Raw genomic sequence first — 19307 nt, 5'->3', positions numbered from 1 at the left:
CTCTTTTCTGCTGTGGTCAGGTCTTGAGTCTTACTCAATACTCACACCTTGTAACACAGCCAACTCCTTCTTTGCTGATCTATTTTGAACTCCTTCAAAATCTTGTCACGGTATGTATTCTTTGAAAGTATCATCAGGCGTCTTGATCTATCTCTATAGATCTTGATGCCCAATATGTAAGCAGCTTTATCCAGGTCTTCCCTTGAAAAACTCCTTTCAAACAACCCTTTATGCTTTCCAGAAATTCTACATCATTTCGGATCAACAATATGTCATTCACATATACTTATCAGAAATGTTGTAGCGCTCCCACCCTCACTTTATTGTAAATACAAGTTTCTAACAAACTTTGTATAAACCCAAAAACTTTGATCACTCCATCAAAGCGTATATTCTGACTCCGAGATGCTTGCTCTAGTCCATGGAAGGATCGCTGGAGCTAGCATACCTTTTAGCATCCTTAGGATCGACAAAACCTTTCTGATTGTATCACATACAACCTTTCCTTACGAAAACTGGTAAGGAGACTTGTTTTGACATCCATCTGCCAGATTTCATAAATGCAGCTAATGCTAACATGATTCCGACGGACTTAAGCATCGCTACGGATGAGAAAATCTCATCGTAGTCAACTCCTTGAACTTGTGAAAATACTCTTTGCCACAAGTCGAGCTTCATAGACGGTAACATTACCGTCCATGTCCGTCTTCTTCTTAAAGATCCATTTATCTTAATGGCTTGCCGATCATCGGGCAAGTTCACCAAAGTCCATGCTTTGTTCTGATACATGGATCCTATCTCGGATTTCATGGCTTCTAACCATTTGTCGGAATATGGGCCCACCATCGCTTCTCCATAGCTCGTAGGTTCAGTATTGTCTAACAACATGATATCTAAGACAGGATTACCGTACCACTCAGGAGTAGTACATATCCTTGTCGACCTATGAGGTTTGGTAGTGACTTGATCCGAAGTTTCATGATCACTATCATAAGCTTCCACTTCAATTGGTGTAGGTGCCACAGGAACAACTTCCTGTGCCCTGCTACACACTAGTTGAAGTGACGGTTCAATAACCTTATCAAGTCTCCACCATCCTCCTACTCAATTCTTTCGAGAGAAACTTTTCCTCCAGAAAGGACTCGTTTCTAGAAGCAATTACTTTTGCTTCCAGATCTGAAATAGGAGGTATACCCAACTGTTTTGGGTATTCTATGAAGATGCATTTATCCGCTTTGGGTTCGAGCTTATTAGCCTGAAACCTTTTCACATAAGCATCGCAGCCCCAAACTTTTAAGAAACGACAACTTAGGTTTCTCTAAACGGTGTCGTCTCAACGGAATTGCGTGGTGCCCTTTTTAAAGTGAATGCGGTTGTCTCTAATGCCTAACCCATAAACGATAGTGGTTATTCGATAAGAGACATCATGGTATGCACCATATCCAATGATGTTCGGACACACCATCACACTGTGGTGTTCCAGGCGGTATTAATTGTGAAACACTTTCCACAATGTCTTAATTGTGTGCCAAACTCGTAACTCAGATACTCATCTCTACGATCATATCACAGACATTTTATCCTCTTGTCACGACGATCTTCAACTTCACTCTGAAATTACTTGAACCTTTCAATAATTCAGACTTGTGTTTCATCAAGTAAATACACTCAGCATCTACTCAAATCATCTGTGAAGTAAGAACATAACGATATCCACTGCATGCCTCAGCACTCATTGGACTGCATACATCAAAATGTATTACTTCCAACAAGTTGCTCTCTTGTTCCATCTTACTGAAAATGAGGCCTTTCAGTCATCTTGCCCATGTGGTATGATTTGCATGTCTCAAGTGATTCAAAATCAAGTGAGTCCAAACGATCCATCTGCATGGAGTTTCTTCATACCAATAGACATGGTTCGCATGTCTCAATCTTTTCAAAAACGAGTGAGTCCAAAGATCCATCTACATGGAGCTTCTTCATGCGTTCTATACCAATATGACTCAAATGGCAGTGCCACAAGTATGTGGTACTATCATTACTATTTTATACCTTTTGGCACGAACATGTGTATCACTGCGATCGAGATTCATTTTAGGTGCAAGACCATTGAAGGTATTATTCAAATAAACAGAGTAACCATTATTCTCCTTAAATGAATAACCGTATTGCGATAAACATAATCCAATCATGTTTATGCTCAACGCAAACACCAATCTCGATGGTAGAGGTAGCATGCGATGCTTGATCACATCAACCTTGGAAACACTTCCAACACACATCGTCATCTCACCTTTAGCTAGTCTCCATTTATTCCGCAGCTTTTATTTCGAGTTACTAACACTTAGCAACCGAACCGGTATCTAATACCCTGGTGCTGCTAGGAGTACTAGTAAAGTACACATTCATATAAGGTATATCCAATATACTTCTGTCGACCTTGCCTGCCTTCTCATCTACCAAGTATCTAGGGTAGTTCTGCTTCAGTGACCGTTCCCCTCATTACAGGAGCACTTAGTCTCGGGTTTGGGTTTAACCTTGGGATTCTTCACTAGAGCAGCAAATAATTTGCTGTTTCATGAAGTATCCCTTTTGCCCTTGCCCTTCTAGAAACTAGTGGTTTTACTAACCATCAACAATTGATGCTCCTTCTTGATTTCTACTTTCGCGGTGTCAAACATCGCGAGTTGCTCAAGGATCATCATGTCTATCCCTGATATGTTATAGTTCATCATGAAGCTCTAATAGCTTGGTGGCAGTGACTATGGAGAACCATCACTATCTCATCTAGAAGATTAACTCCCACTCGATTCAAGCGATTGTGGCACTCAGACAATCTGAGCACATGCTCAACGATTGAGCTTTTCTCCCTTAGTCTGCAGGCTTAAGAAACTTGTCAGAGGTCTCATACCTCTTGACGTGGGCACTAGTCTGAAATCCCAATTTCAGTCTTCGGAACATCTCATATGTTCCGCGACGTTTCAAAACGTCTTTGGTGCCACAATTCTAAACCGTTAGCATTATGCACTGAACTATCACGTAGTCATCAAAACGTGTATGTCAGATGTTTCGCAACATCTACAGACGACGCTGAGGTTCAGCACACCGAGCGGTGCATTAAGGACATAAGCCTTCTGTGCAGCAATGAGGACAATCCTCAGTTTACGGACCCAGTCCGCACAATTGCTACTACCAACTTTCAACTAAATTTTCTCTAGGAACATATCTTAAAGAGAGAGAACTTTGTATTGAGATGCAAAGAGAGAGAAGAAGCCATCTAGCTAATAACTATGGACCCGAAGGTCTGAGGTAAACTACTCACTCATCATCAGAGAGGTATGGTGTTGATGTAGAAGCCCTCTATGATCGATGCCCCCTCCGGCGGAGCGCCGGAAAAGGCCCCAAGATGGGATCTCACTGGTACAGAAGGTTGCGGCTGTGGAAATAGGGTTTTGGCTCCTGTTCTGATGGTTTGGGGGTACGTAGGTATATATAGGAGGAAGAAGTAGGTCGGTGGAGCTACGAGGGGCCCACGAGGGTGGAGGGCGCGCCCAAGGGAGGGGGGTAAGCGCGCCCCTGCCTCGTGGCCTCCTCATTGATTGCTTGACGTCCACTCCAAGTCCTCTGGATCACGTTTGTTCCGAAAATGACGTTCCCGAAGGTCATTCTGTTTGTACTCTGTTTGATATTCTTTTCTTCGAAACACTGAAATAGGCAAAAACAGCAATTTGGGCTGGGCCTCCGGTTAATAGGTTAGTCCCAAAAATAATATAAAAGTGTATAATAAAGCCCATTAAACATCCAAAACAGAATATAATATAGCATGGAACAAAAAAAATTATAGATACGTTGGAGATGTATCAACGACCGCCCAATAATCCTTGTCGTCCCAATAGCGGTGGCGGCCGGCGATGTTCCAACGGCCACCGCGGTGGCGGCGGAGCTGGTCCGGCGTCGCGCCGGGCCCCCTCGTCGGGTAGCCATCGGCGGTGACGTGGAACTCACGTGGCGGACTGCAGCCCGACGGCACCATTAGCCCCACGGCGATGAGCTCATCGGTCTCCGGTGTCTCGAGGCTCGACGGCCACGAGCGGCCCCTCGAAGTAACGCCGCTGCCGCCGGACGCCATGGTCGCCGTCGAGAGAGGGAAGGGCGTCGGGGTGGAGAAGGTCGACAAGAGAGGGAAGGGCGCCGGGGGGTGGAGTGAAGGGCGTCGGTGGGCGTCGGTGTGGAGGAAGGAGGCCGACGGGGGCCTATATAGGCAGACGGGCGGCAGGGTAGGTGGGCGGCGACCCACCGGAGTAACGACGGCCTTAATGGCGCGTCGGGAGACGTACGGGCGGCGGACACCTCAGGAACCGCCGCCTTGACGGTCACGCGGGCCGCACGACGCCACGCGGTCCGCACGACGTCTCTACTGACGTCCGGAAGCTGACGTGTGTGCTGACGACCCAGTTCTTTGCCGTCAGCCGGCAGACGGCAAAGCCTCCCGTTAGCCACCTAATGGGGCTAACAACTATTCTTTGCCGTCCACGTTCTTTGCCGTCAGCCACCGATGGCAACGGCCCTTTGCCGTCCGCTGCGAGAAAGCAGACGACAAAGAAGCTGTTTACCATCACTTCCTTTGCCGGGCATGTTTGTCGTCCGTGGCGGACGGCAAAGGTCTTTGCCGTCCGTTTTCTGGTCATTTGTCGTCTACGATGGCAGACGGCAAAGAAGCTGATTCCTGTAGTGAGTTGCGAGCCATTTCTGACGCCGGAGCGCCGACTCGAGCTCCTTGAGCAGATCTGGGCTAGGCACGAAGCCCGGATCGCCGAGGGGCTACCTCCAGATGTAGTGGATCCGGAGGAGGAGGAGGATGAGCTAGAGGAGAAGGATGCGTGGGACGCTGGCGACGCAGATCTGCAGGCGGAGTAGCAGGCCATCCTTGATTCCCTCCGGTCGGAGTCGGCTGCGGAGGACAGATGTCGTCGCCTGCAGGAGATGGAGGCGCAGCAGGCCGCGGAGGAGGTGGAGATGCTCGCCTACATGGATGAGGTCGAGCAGGAGGAGGATGAGCCGGAGCCCTCCTACCCGCCCGTCATCCGGCGCCCGACACCTTCGCCGTGGACATATCGGACGACGAAGACTAGTTAGGGTATTACGTAATATGTAGTACGTAGGATTTCTTTGCATGCTTTGTATGAGTCTAGGAGATGAAATATGAGAAAGACGGATGCAGAGTGTCTAATTTGTTTGAGGGCCGGATTCGCAAAGTCCGGTTGTAGATGTTCTAACGATCAGATGTGGATCCAACTGATGGGCCTTGAAGATATCCTGTAAAGAATTTGAAACTTTCTCTCTGTTAAAGATACAAGCACTTCGAGTGAGTAGCATATAATACATATCCACTCGCCGTGCCCAACATGTTTGGCATGTCATATTAGCTTCTGTGCACATGTTAGTTTGCTCGCTTGCAACTTGCAGAATAAAGCCGCACGCCACGCCACGCCACGCAGCTAATCTAGCTGGTCTCTGCACGCAATTTAGGTAGCCAGATGGCCGGTAATGATCTTGTCCTCTAGCCACAAACCGCCCCTTCCTTCTCCTTTTGGAGGTGGAGCTCCGAAAGCACGTGACACATCGGCACGTACCAGGAACCCAACAGCAGTCCTGCGTGATCATGCCACCCGAAATTAGGCCCGCCGGCGACGGTCCCATCCGTTTCCGCTTTCCATCAGGTGGGCGGTTAAATATATTACGAGCCTGATCATGATAAGCACAGTGGATGGATGAAGCTGGAGCAGCCATCGCCGGAGGGAGGTACAGGTACGTGAACCGGAGGAGGTGAGCGGACCGAGCAAGAAAACGTGCCTGTCCCGGGTGTGGTGGGGCCGGGCGCGGTGAAGAAGATCCAACCGGGAAAGTGGTGGGGGAAGCCGACGGGGACAGGGCGGGGTTTCGTGATCCGCAGCCGGAGTGGGACGGAAGGAAGAGGCGGAGAACTTTCTCTCGCGTCACGTCGCGGTGGCCCCCGGCCGGCCGGGGCTCCCCTCCCGGCGCCACGAGAGCGCTGGGCGCGGTGCGCCGGCGGTGACGCATGGCCGCTCGTCAGCGCGGCACCCGGGTCGCGCTGCGTGGAACTCCCATTGGCCGCGGTGGCGCCGTGGCGTCACATGGGAGGGCGTTTGCTTCAGCTTCTCTCTGTTCGTTTGTTTGTTTGTGTGGAAATTTTGGTTCACAAGTGTGAAATGGATTGCCAGGACCTCGATAGATTCTGTTTTGTTTTCAAGATCTTCACGAGTCGCTGCGGATTTCCTTTCTTCTTTGTCTTCTCGCAATTGTCTTTCTACGCTCCCGTTGATAATCTATAGTGTAAAGGATTAGCACCGGCCAATTACACTAGGAAAGGTGTGTGGACATTCTATTAATAGTTCATGACTGCGTGGCGTCAAACCTTGACGTTTTCTCGCGCTTCCTCCTGCCCTCGGCAACCACCACGACCTGTTTGGGCTCGTATATTTCTCCCTACCATGTGTCTTTTTTTAACTCCCGGTAAACAAGTGTCTGCTTAATTAAATTACTCCCCGTCCCATAATATAAAAGAATGTGATTAGTTGTTCCGACGTCTCTCATCATACAAACGGGAGATCATCGCCCATAACAAAAAAACCTCTTCTCACTAACCTAGCTAGTTCATGTGCTACTGCATGGCTCTCTCTTTCTTCAACCTCATTAAGCCCATTAAGAAGAGGTAGAATGGTGGCCAACCACCTACAGCATGTGGCACATGTTGGTTCGTCGCGGTGAGGAAGTTTTTTATATTTTTTTAAATGAAAGTGAGACTTTTTTCTTTTTCTTTTCGAGAAAAGTTTTTCTAGGCTTCTCCTTATTCTGTTTAAGATGGATGTGATGTCCACATGGCGCGATAATGTTTTTTTTAATTTCGAGACGAAGGTGAGGTGTCCACAGCTTCCTCTCAAGTGGCCCGTAATGGCGGGCCCCAACCACTAGTGTAGGTTTTCCTTCCTTCTAATCTTTTTATTTAACACCCTCTTTCATTCAAGAGATTTTCATAATAATTTTGAAGAAGTACAATCTTTAGGGCATCTCCAATGCTGACCTCTAAAACAGACACATTATTTGTCCGTGAAACGGTAGGGACCATTCCGTCGACACTGATGCAAGAGTCGGCCATCCAACCATGTCCCCTAAATGTCCTTCCATGCATGTGCATGTCACGGTTGAGGAGAGAGAGGGGATGTCCAACGTGGTGGCTTTTGGTCCCCCCCCCCCCCCCCCCAAAATTACTTCTACAATGGGAGAATTTGGACGCCCGGACGTGTTTTCGGACACTTGGGGGATAGCACTGGATGGTAAAAAGTGTCCGGACTCCCGCAACCACATATAGGGGCAATTTCAGGGTCCGTGTTGGAGATGCCCTTAGAAGTTCTTCCTACATTGATCGTTGATTCATAGGACTTTTCTTAAGGATTCCTTTGTACTGCTCCCCCCTTCAAAAAAGCGACGTGGTTTTAGAACTAAAACCATGACACTTTTTTTGGGATCGAAGGGAGTACATCACATTGGAATGTTAGCATCCACTCCAATCTATTGAAAAGAATCCTCTGTTTTTTCTCTGATGCATTCAAGCAAACCAAATTCCTATGGTATTCAAAATGCCATGGCATTGTAATCCTCTGAATTTTCTATTCCTGTATTTTTGAAATCCTAAAAATTAAAAGGCCCTAACTATGTAAAATAAACATTTTAAATGACTAAAACTGAACGTTGGACACTTCAAGCATTCTTCTCTGCCATTTCGGTCACCTTTGCTTGCATGTCTTGGGATTGTTACTCATTTGTGCAAGAATTGTCCTTTCTCCAAGAAGGTTACCTGGTCCGAGGACGTCTGTCCTCGGGCATAGGACCCCAAAGTCTATTACTCGGTTTTTTATGGTGGGATGCGCTCCTCTTTGGCAGAAAGACCATCAAATGCAACCGAAGTGTGCATTTTATCTACGTTATGTGGAACATTTGGAAAAATAGAAACCGCCCCATTTTCACAGGATTAGAGAATTACCCATGTTGAGGTGACCTCTATGGCATTCGAGGATATATGAAGAATGGATCCATGTTTTTCAGTAGGGTTCCCATGAGTTTCAAAATGGACAAAGATAGTTTGCGCATGTGTTTGTATTTTTTGGCATGTGTCCCTCCTCCCAAAAAAGATTCACTGTTTGTGGTTATTTAATATTTATTTTTGGAAAATACATCAACATACACATATTCTAACATACATGTGCATACTATCGCCTATGAGCACATACACACCATATCCTTATGAGCACCACTTAGAGTCCGACCTGATAGATCTTGAGATTGATAAAGTCACCACAAACACCTTATAGATAGTAGAAAAGTCGTACTACCGAAAAAATAGCACCGACAAACCTGAAATAAATCCAGAAAAATACGATCACATGTGACAACTCTAAGATTTAAACCCGGTTCACACTCTTCAAAATGAAAATGCAGCGGTCTTATTAGTGGCTCGAAATATTACCTTAGCTCAATATTTTTTTATCTAACTTTATAGCCATCGATGACGCGGGCGCAATCCCACAAATTTTGAATGTGGGCGGTGAATATCCCTAGAAAACTAAAGTGAAAAGAAAGAAGAACACACATTTTTTGTTAGGACACTTACTCCATATTGAAAACCCTATGTTCATACTGGGACTAATCTTCCTGCAAAAGGAAGGCAGTCCACAATTTTATTTCTGCCCACGTAATACGAACGTCAATGTATTCCATGTCACCCTAAAAAGATCATATTCTATTTTCGTTGGGATAACAACTGGATCATATCATATAGTTCTGTTAGACTTCGTATTGTAGCCCTACTGTGTAAACCATACCTTATTGGTATTGGACTTGTATGTCATCATTATATATATGTGATAGGCCACCCCTTTAAGGGTTGAGCCAGTTCCGCCAAAACGTACGTTTTACATGGTATCGAGTCTAACCTAGGTCCTCCACCTCCACCCCACCTGCCGCCGCCGCACCAAAACCCTAAACCCTAGGGCTGCCGCCGCCGGCGACATGATCGCTTCCGCTTCGGGCGCCGCCAGCTCCGGGTCTATCCCCGCGTCGCTTGCCGCCCTCCTCAACCTCCCACCTCGCCCCTTGGCTCCGTCAGTGCCTCAGTTCTTCGGCACCACCACCGTCGACTCCCTGTTTTCAGCGCCGATCCCACCGTCACCGCCTGCGACAGCCTCAGCACCAGTCGCGCCGCTGCCGCCCGCGATGGCCTCCTCTGGATCCTCCTCGACACTCGCCGTCATCCCGGCGACCTCGGGGGAGACACTGCCCGCGGAGCCACCCGCGGCCTCGCTCACGGCACCACCCGCGGCCGTGATCCCGATCGTCCCCGCACTGCCACCCGCGGCATCGGTCGCGGTCGCGGATCCTGTCGCGGCTCCGCCACCAATCGTCCCTGCTGCTGGCGCAATCACGCCCACCGGGCCATTTCACTTCGACAACTTGATCGCCATCCGACTCACGCCGGACAACTATTTGTTCTGGCGCGCCAAGTTCCTACCGCTGCTACGCAGCCGGTCTTTCCTCGGGTTTGTTGATGGTTCGCTACCGTGTCCTCCGCAGGTCATCCCTATCGTCCACGGCCCGGCCATCAACCCGGAACACCGTATGTGGGTGCAGCAGGACCAGGCGATCCTCTCTGTCATCCAGGGTTCCCTCGGCGACGGGGTCGCTGGCCTTTGTCTCTTCGCCGCCACCTCCATGGACGCCTGGACAACCCTGGAGAACGCCTTTGCCCAGGTCTCTACCTCCCGCTCGATGGCCCTTCGCAGCGAACTCGCCGACATCAATAAGCTGGACTCCTCCGCTACGACCTACTTCAACAAGATGAAGGTGCTGGCGGACACGCTCACCTCTATTGGTCGGCCGCTTAGCGACGAGGAGTTCGCCGGCTTCGTCATCAAAGGCCTCGACGCCGACTACGACAATCTCGCTGAGGCCGTCCACAACGCCAAGCCAGCGATGCCTCCTCACGAGCTCTACTCACGCATCCTCTTCACCGAGCAACGCGTCGAGGCTCGTCGCTCCTCCGCCACCATCACCGCCCAGCCGGCGGCCTTCTGGACCTCTCGTGGCTGCTACCTCTTGAGCACTGCGTTGGTTTTCCCTTGAAGAGGAAAGGGTGATGCAGCAAAGTAGCGTAAGTATTTCCCTCAGTTTTTGAGAACCAAGGTATCAATCCAGTAGGAGGCTACGCGCGAGTCCCTCGCACCTACACAAAACAAATAAATCCTCGCAACCAACGCGATAAGGGGTTGTCAATCCCTTCACGGTCACTTACGAGAGTGAGATCTGATAGATATGATAGGACAATATTTTTGGTATTTTTATGATAAAGATGCAAAGTAAAATAAAAACAAAGTAAAAAGCAAAGGAAATAACTAAGTGTTGGAAGATTAATATGATGAAGATAGACCCGGGGGCCATAGGTTTCACTAGTGGCTTCTCTCAAGAGCATAAGTATTTTACGGTGGGTGAACAAATTACTGTTGAGCAATTGACAGAATTGAGCATAGTTATGAGAATATCTAGGTATGATCATGTATATAGGCATCACGTCCGAGACAAGTAGACCGACTCCTGCCTGCATCTACTACTATTACTCCACTCATCGACCGCTATCCAGCATGCATCTAGAGTATTAAGTTCATGAAAACAGAGTAACGCCTTAAGCAAGATGACAAGATGTAGAGGGATAAATTCATGCAATATGATAAAAAAACCATCTCGTTATCCTCGATGGCAACAATACAATACGTGCCTTGCTGCCCCTACTGTCACTGGGAAAGGACACCGCAAGATTGAACCCAAAGCTAAGCACTTCTCCCATTGCAAGAAAGATCAATCCAGTAGGCCAAACCAAACTGATAATTCGAAGAGACTTGCAAAGATAACCAATCATACATAAAAGAATTCAGAGAAGATTCAAATATTGTTCATAGATAAACTTGATCATAAACCCACAATTCATCGGTCTCAACAAACACACCGCAAAAGAAGATTACATCGAATAGATCTCCACGAGAGAGGGGGGAACATTGTATTAAGATCCAAAAAGAGAGAAGAAGCCATATAGCTACTAACTATGGACCCGAAGGTCTGAGGTAAACTACTCACACTTCATCAGAGGGGCTATGGTGTTGATGTAGAAGCCCTCCGTGATTGATGCCCCCTCCGGCGGAGCTCCGGAACAGGCCCCAAGATGGATCTCGTGGGTACAGAAGGTTGCGGCGGTGGAATTAGGTTTTTGGCTCCGTATCTGATCGTTTGGGGGTACGTAGGTATATATAGGAGGAAGGAGTACGTCGGTGGAGCAACAGGGGGCCCACGAGGGTGGAGGGCGCGCCCTGGGGGGTAGGCGCCCCCTACCTCGTGGCCTCCTCTTTTGTTTCTTGACGTAGGGTCCAAGTCTCCTGGATCATATTCTTCCTAAAAATCACGTTCCCGAAGGTTTCATTCCGTTTGGACTCCGTTTGATATTCCTTTTCTGCGAAACTCTGAAATAGGCAAAAAACAGCAATTCTGGGCTGGGCCTCCGGTTAATAGGTTAATCCCAAAAATAATATAAAATTGAATAATAAAGCCCAATAATGTCCAAAACAGTAGATAATATAGCATGGAGCAATCAAAAATTATAGATGCGTTGGAGACATATCAAGCATCCCCAAGCTTAATTCCTGCTCGTCCTCGAGTAGGTAAATGATAAAAACAGAATTTTTGATGCGGAGTGCTACTTGGCATAATTTCAATGTAATTCTTCTTAATTGTGGTATGAATATTCAGATCCGAAAGATTCAAGATAAAAGTTTAATATTGACATAAAAATAATAATACTTCAAGCATACTAACAAAGCAATCATTTCTTCTCAAAATAACATGGCCAAAGAAAATTATCCCTACAAAATCATATAGTCTGGTTATGCTCTGTCTTCACCACACAAAGTATTTAAATCATGCACAACCCCGATGACAAGCCAAGCAATTGTTTCATACTTTTGACGTTCTCAAACTTTTTCAATCTTCACGCAATACATGAGCGTGAGCCATGGACATAGCACTATATGTAGAATAGAATGGTGGTTGCGGAGAAGATAAAAAGGGAGAAGATAGTCTCACATCAACTAGGCGTATCAACGGGCTATGGAGATGCCCATCAATAGATATCAATGTGAGTGAGTAGGGATTGCCATGCAACGGATGCACTAGAGCTATAAGTATATGAAAGTTCAACAAAAGAAACTAAGTGGGTGTGCATCCAACTCGCTTGCTCAAGAAGAGCTAGGGCATTTTGAGGAAGCCCATCATTGGAATATACAAGCCAAGTTCTATAATGAATAATTCCCACTAGTATATGAAAGTGACAAAATGAGAGACTCTCTATCATGAAGATCATGGTGCTACTTTGAAGCACAGGTGTGGTAAAAGGATAGTAGCGTTGTCCCTTCTCTCTTTTTCTCTCATTTTTTTATTTGGGCATTTTCTTGCTTTTTATGGCCTATTATTTTCGTCCAGAGTCTCATCCCGACTCGTGGGGGAATCATGGTCTCCATCATCCTTTTCCTCACTTGGGACAATGCTCTAAAAATGAAGATCATCGCACTTTTATTTTCTTACAACTCAACAATTACAACTCGATACTTAGAACAAAATATGACTCTATATGAATGCCTCTGGCGGTGTACCGGGATATGCAATGAATCAAGAGTGACATGTATGAAAGAATTATGAACGATGGCTTTGCCACAAATACGATGTCAACTACATGATCATGCTAAGCAATATGACAATGATGGAGCGTGTCATAATAAACGGAACGGTGGAAAGTTGCATGGCAATATATCTCGGAATGGCTATGGAAATGCCATGATAGGTAGGTATGGTGGCTGTTTTGAGGAAGGTTTATGGTGGGTGTATGATACCGGCGAAAAGTGTGCGGTATTAGAGAGGCTATCAATGGTGGAAGGAAGAAAGGTGCGTATGATCCATGGACTCAACATTAGTCATAAAGAACTCATATACTTATTGCAAAAAATCTACAAGTTATCAAAGCAAAGTATTACGTGCATGCTCCCAGGGGGATAGATTGGTAGGAAAAGACCATTGCTCGTCCCCGACCGCCACTCATAAGGAAGACAATCAATAAATAAATCATGCTCCGACTTCACAGAATCAATGTTTATGGGAAGAGGGAAAGAAAGATCAGGGGAAGAAGCGGGGTAGAGGAATTGGTCAACTCATCAGGCTCATGACCTGAAGACTGCAGGTTCGAATCCTGTCCCCGCCTAATCATAGTCAAAATCTGAGTTTGATCCTCGCTCAGAAGGAACGCTAGCTATATGCTTAACACATGCAAGTCGCCAATCTCACAATTTCGATCTTGCTACTACCACTATAGCCCTGAGTGACTATGGCTACCTGAACTGAAGGAGTTCCCACAAGACCTGTGAATGGGTTCCCCCTTCCTATGAACCTTGAGTCAATAGGTAGGGTCAACTATACCAAAGTGGAAGGGCCACTATCTAAGCTATTAGTGGGCTGGTTTGAACTATTGATTTACTGAATCGAGTGCTCACATAACGGTTCACCATACGTGCATGCTACGGGAATCACAAACTTTAACACAAGTATTTCTCAAATTCACAACTAATCAACTAGCATGACTCTAATATCACCATATTTATATCTCAAAACAATTATCAAGCATCAAACTTTTCATAGTATTCAACACACTCATAAGAAAGTTTTTACTAATCTTGAATACCAAGCATATTAGGATTAATTAAGAAAATTACCATGCTATATAGGACTCTCAAAATAATCTAAGTGAAGCATGAGAGATCAATAGTTTCTATAAAACAAATCCACCACCGTGCTCTAAAAGATATAAGTGAAGTACTAGAGCAAAACTATATAACTCAAAAGATATAAGCGAAGCACATAGAGTATTCTAACAAATTTCAAATCATGTATGGCTCTCTCAAAAGGTGTGTACAGCAAGGATGACTGTGGTAAACTAAAAAGCAAAGACTCATATCATACAAGACGCTCCAAGCAAAACACATATCATGTGGTGAATAAAAATATAGCTCCATGTAAAGTTACCGATGGAAGTAGACGAAAGAGGGGATGCCTTCCGGGGCATCCCCAAGCTTTGGCTTTATGGTGTCCTTAGATTATCTTGGGGGTGCCATGGGCATCCCCAAGCTTAGGCTCTTGTCACTCCTTGTTCCATAATCCATCAAATCTTTCACCCAAAACTTGAAAACTTCACAACACAAACTTAACAGAAAATCTCGTGAGCTCCGTTAGCGAAAGAAAACAAAAGACCACTTCAAGGTACTGTAATGAACTCATTATTTATTTATATTGGTGTTAAACCTACTGTATTCCAACTTCTCTATGGTTTATAAACTATTTTACTAGCCATAGATTCATCAAAATAAGCAAACAACACACGAAAAACAGAATCTGTCAAAAACAGAACAGTCTGTAGTAATCTGTAACTAACGCAAACTTCTGGAACTCCAAAAAATCAGCAAACATAGGAAGACCTAGACAATTTGTTTATTGATCAGCAGCAATTGGAATCACTATTTTATCACGTTCTGGTGATTTTTAACAATTATTTTTGTGAACAGAAAGTTTCTGGAAATTACAGCAAGATCAAATAACTATCATCCAAGAAGATCCTATAGGTTTAACTTGGCACAAACACTAATTAAAACATAAAAACATATCTAACCAGAGGCTAGAACAAATATTTATTCCTAAACAGAAGCAAAAAGCAAAAAACTAAAAATAAAATTGGGTTGCCTCCCAACAAGCGCTATCGTTTAACGCCCCTAGCTAGGCATAAAAGCAAGGATAGATCTAGGTATTGTCATCTTTGGTAGGCAATCCATAAGTGGCTCTCATAATAGATTCATATGGTAGTTTTATTTTCTTCCTAGGGAAGTGTTCCATGCCTTTCTTTAGTGGAAATTGGAATCTATTATTCCCTTCCTTCATATCAATAATTGCACCAATCGTTCTAAGAAAAGGTCTACCAAGAATAAATAGGACATGAAGGATTGCAATCTATGTCAAGAACGATAAAATCTACGGGCACATAATTCCTATTTGCAACAATAAGAACATCATTAATTCTTCTCATAGGTTTCTTAATAGTGGAATCCGCAAGGTGCAAGTTTAGAGAGCAATCATCAAAATCACGGAAATCTAGCAAATCGCACAAAGTTTTGGGAATAGTGGAAACCCTAGCACCCAAATCACATAAAGCATAGAACTCATGATTCTTAATCTTAATTTTAATAGTAGGTTCCCACTCATCATAAAGTTTTCTAGGGATAGAAACTTCCAACTCAAGCTTTTCTTCATAGGATTGCATCAAGGCATCAACGATATGTTTGGTAAAAGCTTTATTTTGACTATAAGCATGAGGAGAATTTAGCACGGATTGCAACAAGGAAATACAATCTATCAAAGAGCAATTTTCATAATTAAATTCCTTGAAATCCAAAATAGTGGGTTTATTAGCATCTAACGTTTTGATTTCTTCAATCCCACTTTTGTCAATTTTAGCATCAAGATCTAAAAACTCCGAATTTTTGGAACGCATTCTAGGTAAAGGTGGATCATATTCAGTCCCATAATTATCAAGATTCATATTGCAAAACAAAGATTTAATAGGGGACACATCAGTAACTTTTAGATCTTCATCTTTATTTTCATAAAAATTTGAAGAACACGCTTTCATAAAGCAATCTTTCTTAGCACGCATCCTAGCGGCTCTTTCTTTGCACTCATCAATGGAAATTCTCATGGCTTTGAGAGACTCATTGATATCATGCTTAGGAGGAATAGATCTAAGCTTTAAAGAATCAACATCAAGAGAAATTCTATCAATGTTCCTAGCCAATTCATCAACTTTAAGCAATTTCTCTTCAAGCAAAGCATTGAAATTCTTTTGCGAATTCATAAACTCTTTAACACTAGTCTCAAATTCAGAGGGCATCTTATTAAAATTTCCATAAGAGTTGTTGTAGGAATTACCATAATTATTAGAGGAATTGTTAGGATAAGGCCTAGGATTAAAGTTTCCTCTATACGCGTTGTTACCAAAATTATTCCTACCAACAAAATTCACATCCATAGATTCATTGTTATTCTCAATCAAAGTAGACAAAGGCATATCATTAGGATCAGAAGAAACACTCTTACTAGCAAATAATTTCATAAGTTCATCCATCTTTCCACTCAAAACATTAATTTCTTCTATCGCATGCACTTTTTTATTAGTAGATCTTTCAGTGTGCCATTGAGAATAATTAACCATAATATTATCTAGGAGTTTAGTAGCTTCTCATAAAGTGATTTCCATAAAAGTGCCTCCCGCGGCCGAATCTAAAATATTTCTAGAAGCAAAATTCAATCCGGCATAAAAGTTTTGTATAATCATCCACAAATTCAAACCATGAGTAGGGCAATTACGTATCATTAATTTCATCCTCTCCCAAGCTTGTGCAACATGTTCATGATCAAGTTGCTTAAAATTCATAATATCGTTTCTAAGAGAGATGATCTTGGCGGGAGGAAAATACTTAGAGATAAAAGCATCTTTGCACTTATTCCATGAATCAATACTATTTTTAGGCAAAGACGAAAACCAAGCTTTAGCACGATCTCTAAGCGAAAAAGGAAATAGCTTCAACTTAACAATATCATTATCAACATCTTTCTTCTTTTGGATATCACACAAATCAACGAAGCTATTTAGATGAGTAGCGGCATCTTCACTAGGAAGGCCGGCGAATTGATCTTTCATGACAAGATTCAACAAAGGAGTATTGATTTCACAAGATTCAGTATCGGTAAGAGGAGCAATCGGAGTGCTAAGGAAATCATTATTGTTGGTATTGGTAAAGTTACATAATTTGGTATTATCTTGAGCCATCGTGACAAACGAGCAATCCAACACACCGGCAAACTATTGGAAATATGCCCTAGAGGCAATAATAAATAAGTTATTATTATATTTCCTTGTTCATGATAATCGTTTATTATCCATGCTAGAATTGTATTGATAGGAAACTCAGATACATGTGTGGATACATAGACAACACCATGTCCCTAGTAAGCCTCTAGTTGACTAGCTCGTTGATCAATAGATGGTTACGGTTTCCTGACCATGGACATTGGATGTCGTTGATAACGGGATCACATCATTAGGAGAATGATGTGATGGACGAGACCCAATCCTAAGCCTAGCACAAGATCGTGTAGTTCGTTTGCTCAGAGCTTTTCTAATGTCAAGTATCATTTCCTTAGACCATGAGATTGTGCAACTCCCGGATACCGTAGGAATGCTTTGGGTGTGCCAAACGTCACAACGTAACTGGGTGGCTATAAAGGTGCACTACGGGTATCTCCGAAAGTGTCTGTTGGGTTGGCACGAATCGAGACTGGGATTTGTCACTCCGTGTAAACGGAGAGGTATCTCTGGGCCCACTCGGTAGGACATCATCATAATGTGCACAATGTGACCAAGGAGTTGATCACGGGATGATGTGAGTTACGGAACGAGTAAAGAGACTTGCCGGTAACGAGATTGAACAAGGTATAGGGATACCGACGATCGAATCTCGGGCAAGTAACATATCGATAGACAAAGGGAATTGTATACGGGATTGATTGAATCCCCGACATCGTGGTTCATCCGATGAGATCATCGTGGAACATGTGGGAGCCAACATGGGTATCCAGATCCCGCTGTTGGTTATTGACCGGAGAACGTCTCGGTCATGTCTGCATGGTTCCCGAACCCGTAGGGTCTACACGCTTAAGGTTCTATGACGCTAGGGTTATAGGGAAAGTATGTACGTGGTTACCGAATGTTGTTCGGAGTCCCGGATGAGATCCCGGACGTCACGAGGAGTTCCGGAATGGTCCGAAGGTAAAGATTTATATATGGGAAGTCCTGTTTTGGTCACCGGAAAAGTTTCGGGTGAAATCGGTAATGTACCGGGACCACCGGAGGGTCCCGGGGGTCCACCAAGTGGGGCCACCAGCCCCAGAAGGCTGTGTGGGCCAAGTGTGGGAGGGGACCAGCCCCAGGTGGGCTGGTGCGCCCCCCCACCAAGGCCCAAGGCGCATGGGAGAGTGGGAGGGGGCAAACCCTAGGTCCAGATGGGCCTTAGGGCCCATCTAGTGGGGCGCCCCCCCTCTCCTCCCCTTGGCCGCCCCCCTTGATGGGATCTAGGGCTGGCCGCCTCCTCTTGGGGGTGGAAACCCTAAGGGGGGCGCAGCCCCCTCCCCCCTATATATAGTTGAGGTTTGGGCTGCCCAACACACACGAGAACGTCTCTCTTTCGGTGCAGCCCTACCCCTCTCCCTCCTCCTCCTCTCCCGCGGTGCTTGGCGAAGCCCTGCGGGATTGCCACGCTCCTCCACCACCACCACGCCGTCGTGCTGCTGCTGGATGGAGTCTTCCCCAACCTCTCCCTCTCTCCTTGCTGGATCAAGGCATGGGAGACGTCACCGGGCTGCACGTGTGTTGAACGCGGAGGCACCGTTCTTCGGTGCTTAGATCGGAATCAACCGCGATCTGAATCGCTACGAGTACGAATCCCTCATCCGCGTTCTTGCAACGCTTCCGCATCGCGATCTACAAGGGTATGTAGATGCACTCCCCTTCCCCTCGTTGCTAGATTACTCCATAGATTGATCTTGGTGATGCGTAGAAAATTTTGAATTTCTGCTACGTTCCCCAACACAAACAAGAAGCAAGCGAAAAAGAGGTGAACGGAAAAGAGAGGGCGAATAAAATGGCAAGGGTGAAGTGGGGGAGAGGAAAACGAGAGGCAAATGGAAAATAATGTAATGCGGGAGATAAGGGATTGTGATGGGTACTTGGTATGTTGACTTTTGCGTAGACCTCCCCGGCAACGGCGCCAGAAATCCTTGTTGCTACCTCTTGAGCACTGCGTTGGTTTTCCCTTGAAGAGGAAAGGGTGATGCAGCAAAGTAGCGTAAGTATTTCCCTCAGTTTTTGAGAACCAAGGTATCAATCCAGTAGGAGGCTATGCGCGAGTCCCTCGCACCTACACAAAACAAATAAATCCTCGCAACCAACGCGATAAGGGGTTGTCAATCCCTTCACGGTCACTTACGAGAGTGAGATCTGATAGATATGATAGGATAATATTTTTGGTATTTTTATGATA

The 19307-nt window shown here is 45.2% G+C and overlaps 1 non-coding gene across 1 annotated transcript; it reads left to right on the top strand.

Annotated features, from left to right (window-relative positions):
• Window positions 1-13295: 13295 nt before the first annotated feature.
• On the top strand, window positions 13296-13369 carry TRNAM-CAU (transfer RNA methionine (anticodon CAU)). Its single transcript has one exon. It is a non-coding gene; the product is annotated as a tRNA-Met (tRNA).
• The last annotated feature ends 5938 nt before the right edge of the window (window positions 13370-19307 follow it).

Source organism: Aegilops tauschii, chromosome 4 (genome assembly GCF_002575655.3).
Source record: "Aegilops tauschii subsp. strangulata cultivar AL8/78 chromosome 4, Aet v6.0, whole genome shotgun sequence".
In the NCBI taxonomy this organism is placed as follows: domain Eukaryota; kingdom Viridiplantae; phylum Streptophyta; class Magnoliopsida; order Poales; family Poaceae; genus Aegilops; species Aegilops tauschii.
The sequence above is the reverse complement of the archived record's forward strand: the minus strand, read 5'-3'. Positions and strand labels throughout refer to the sequence as shown.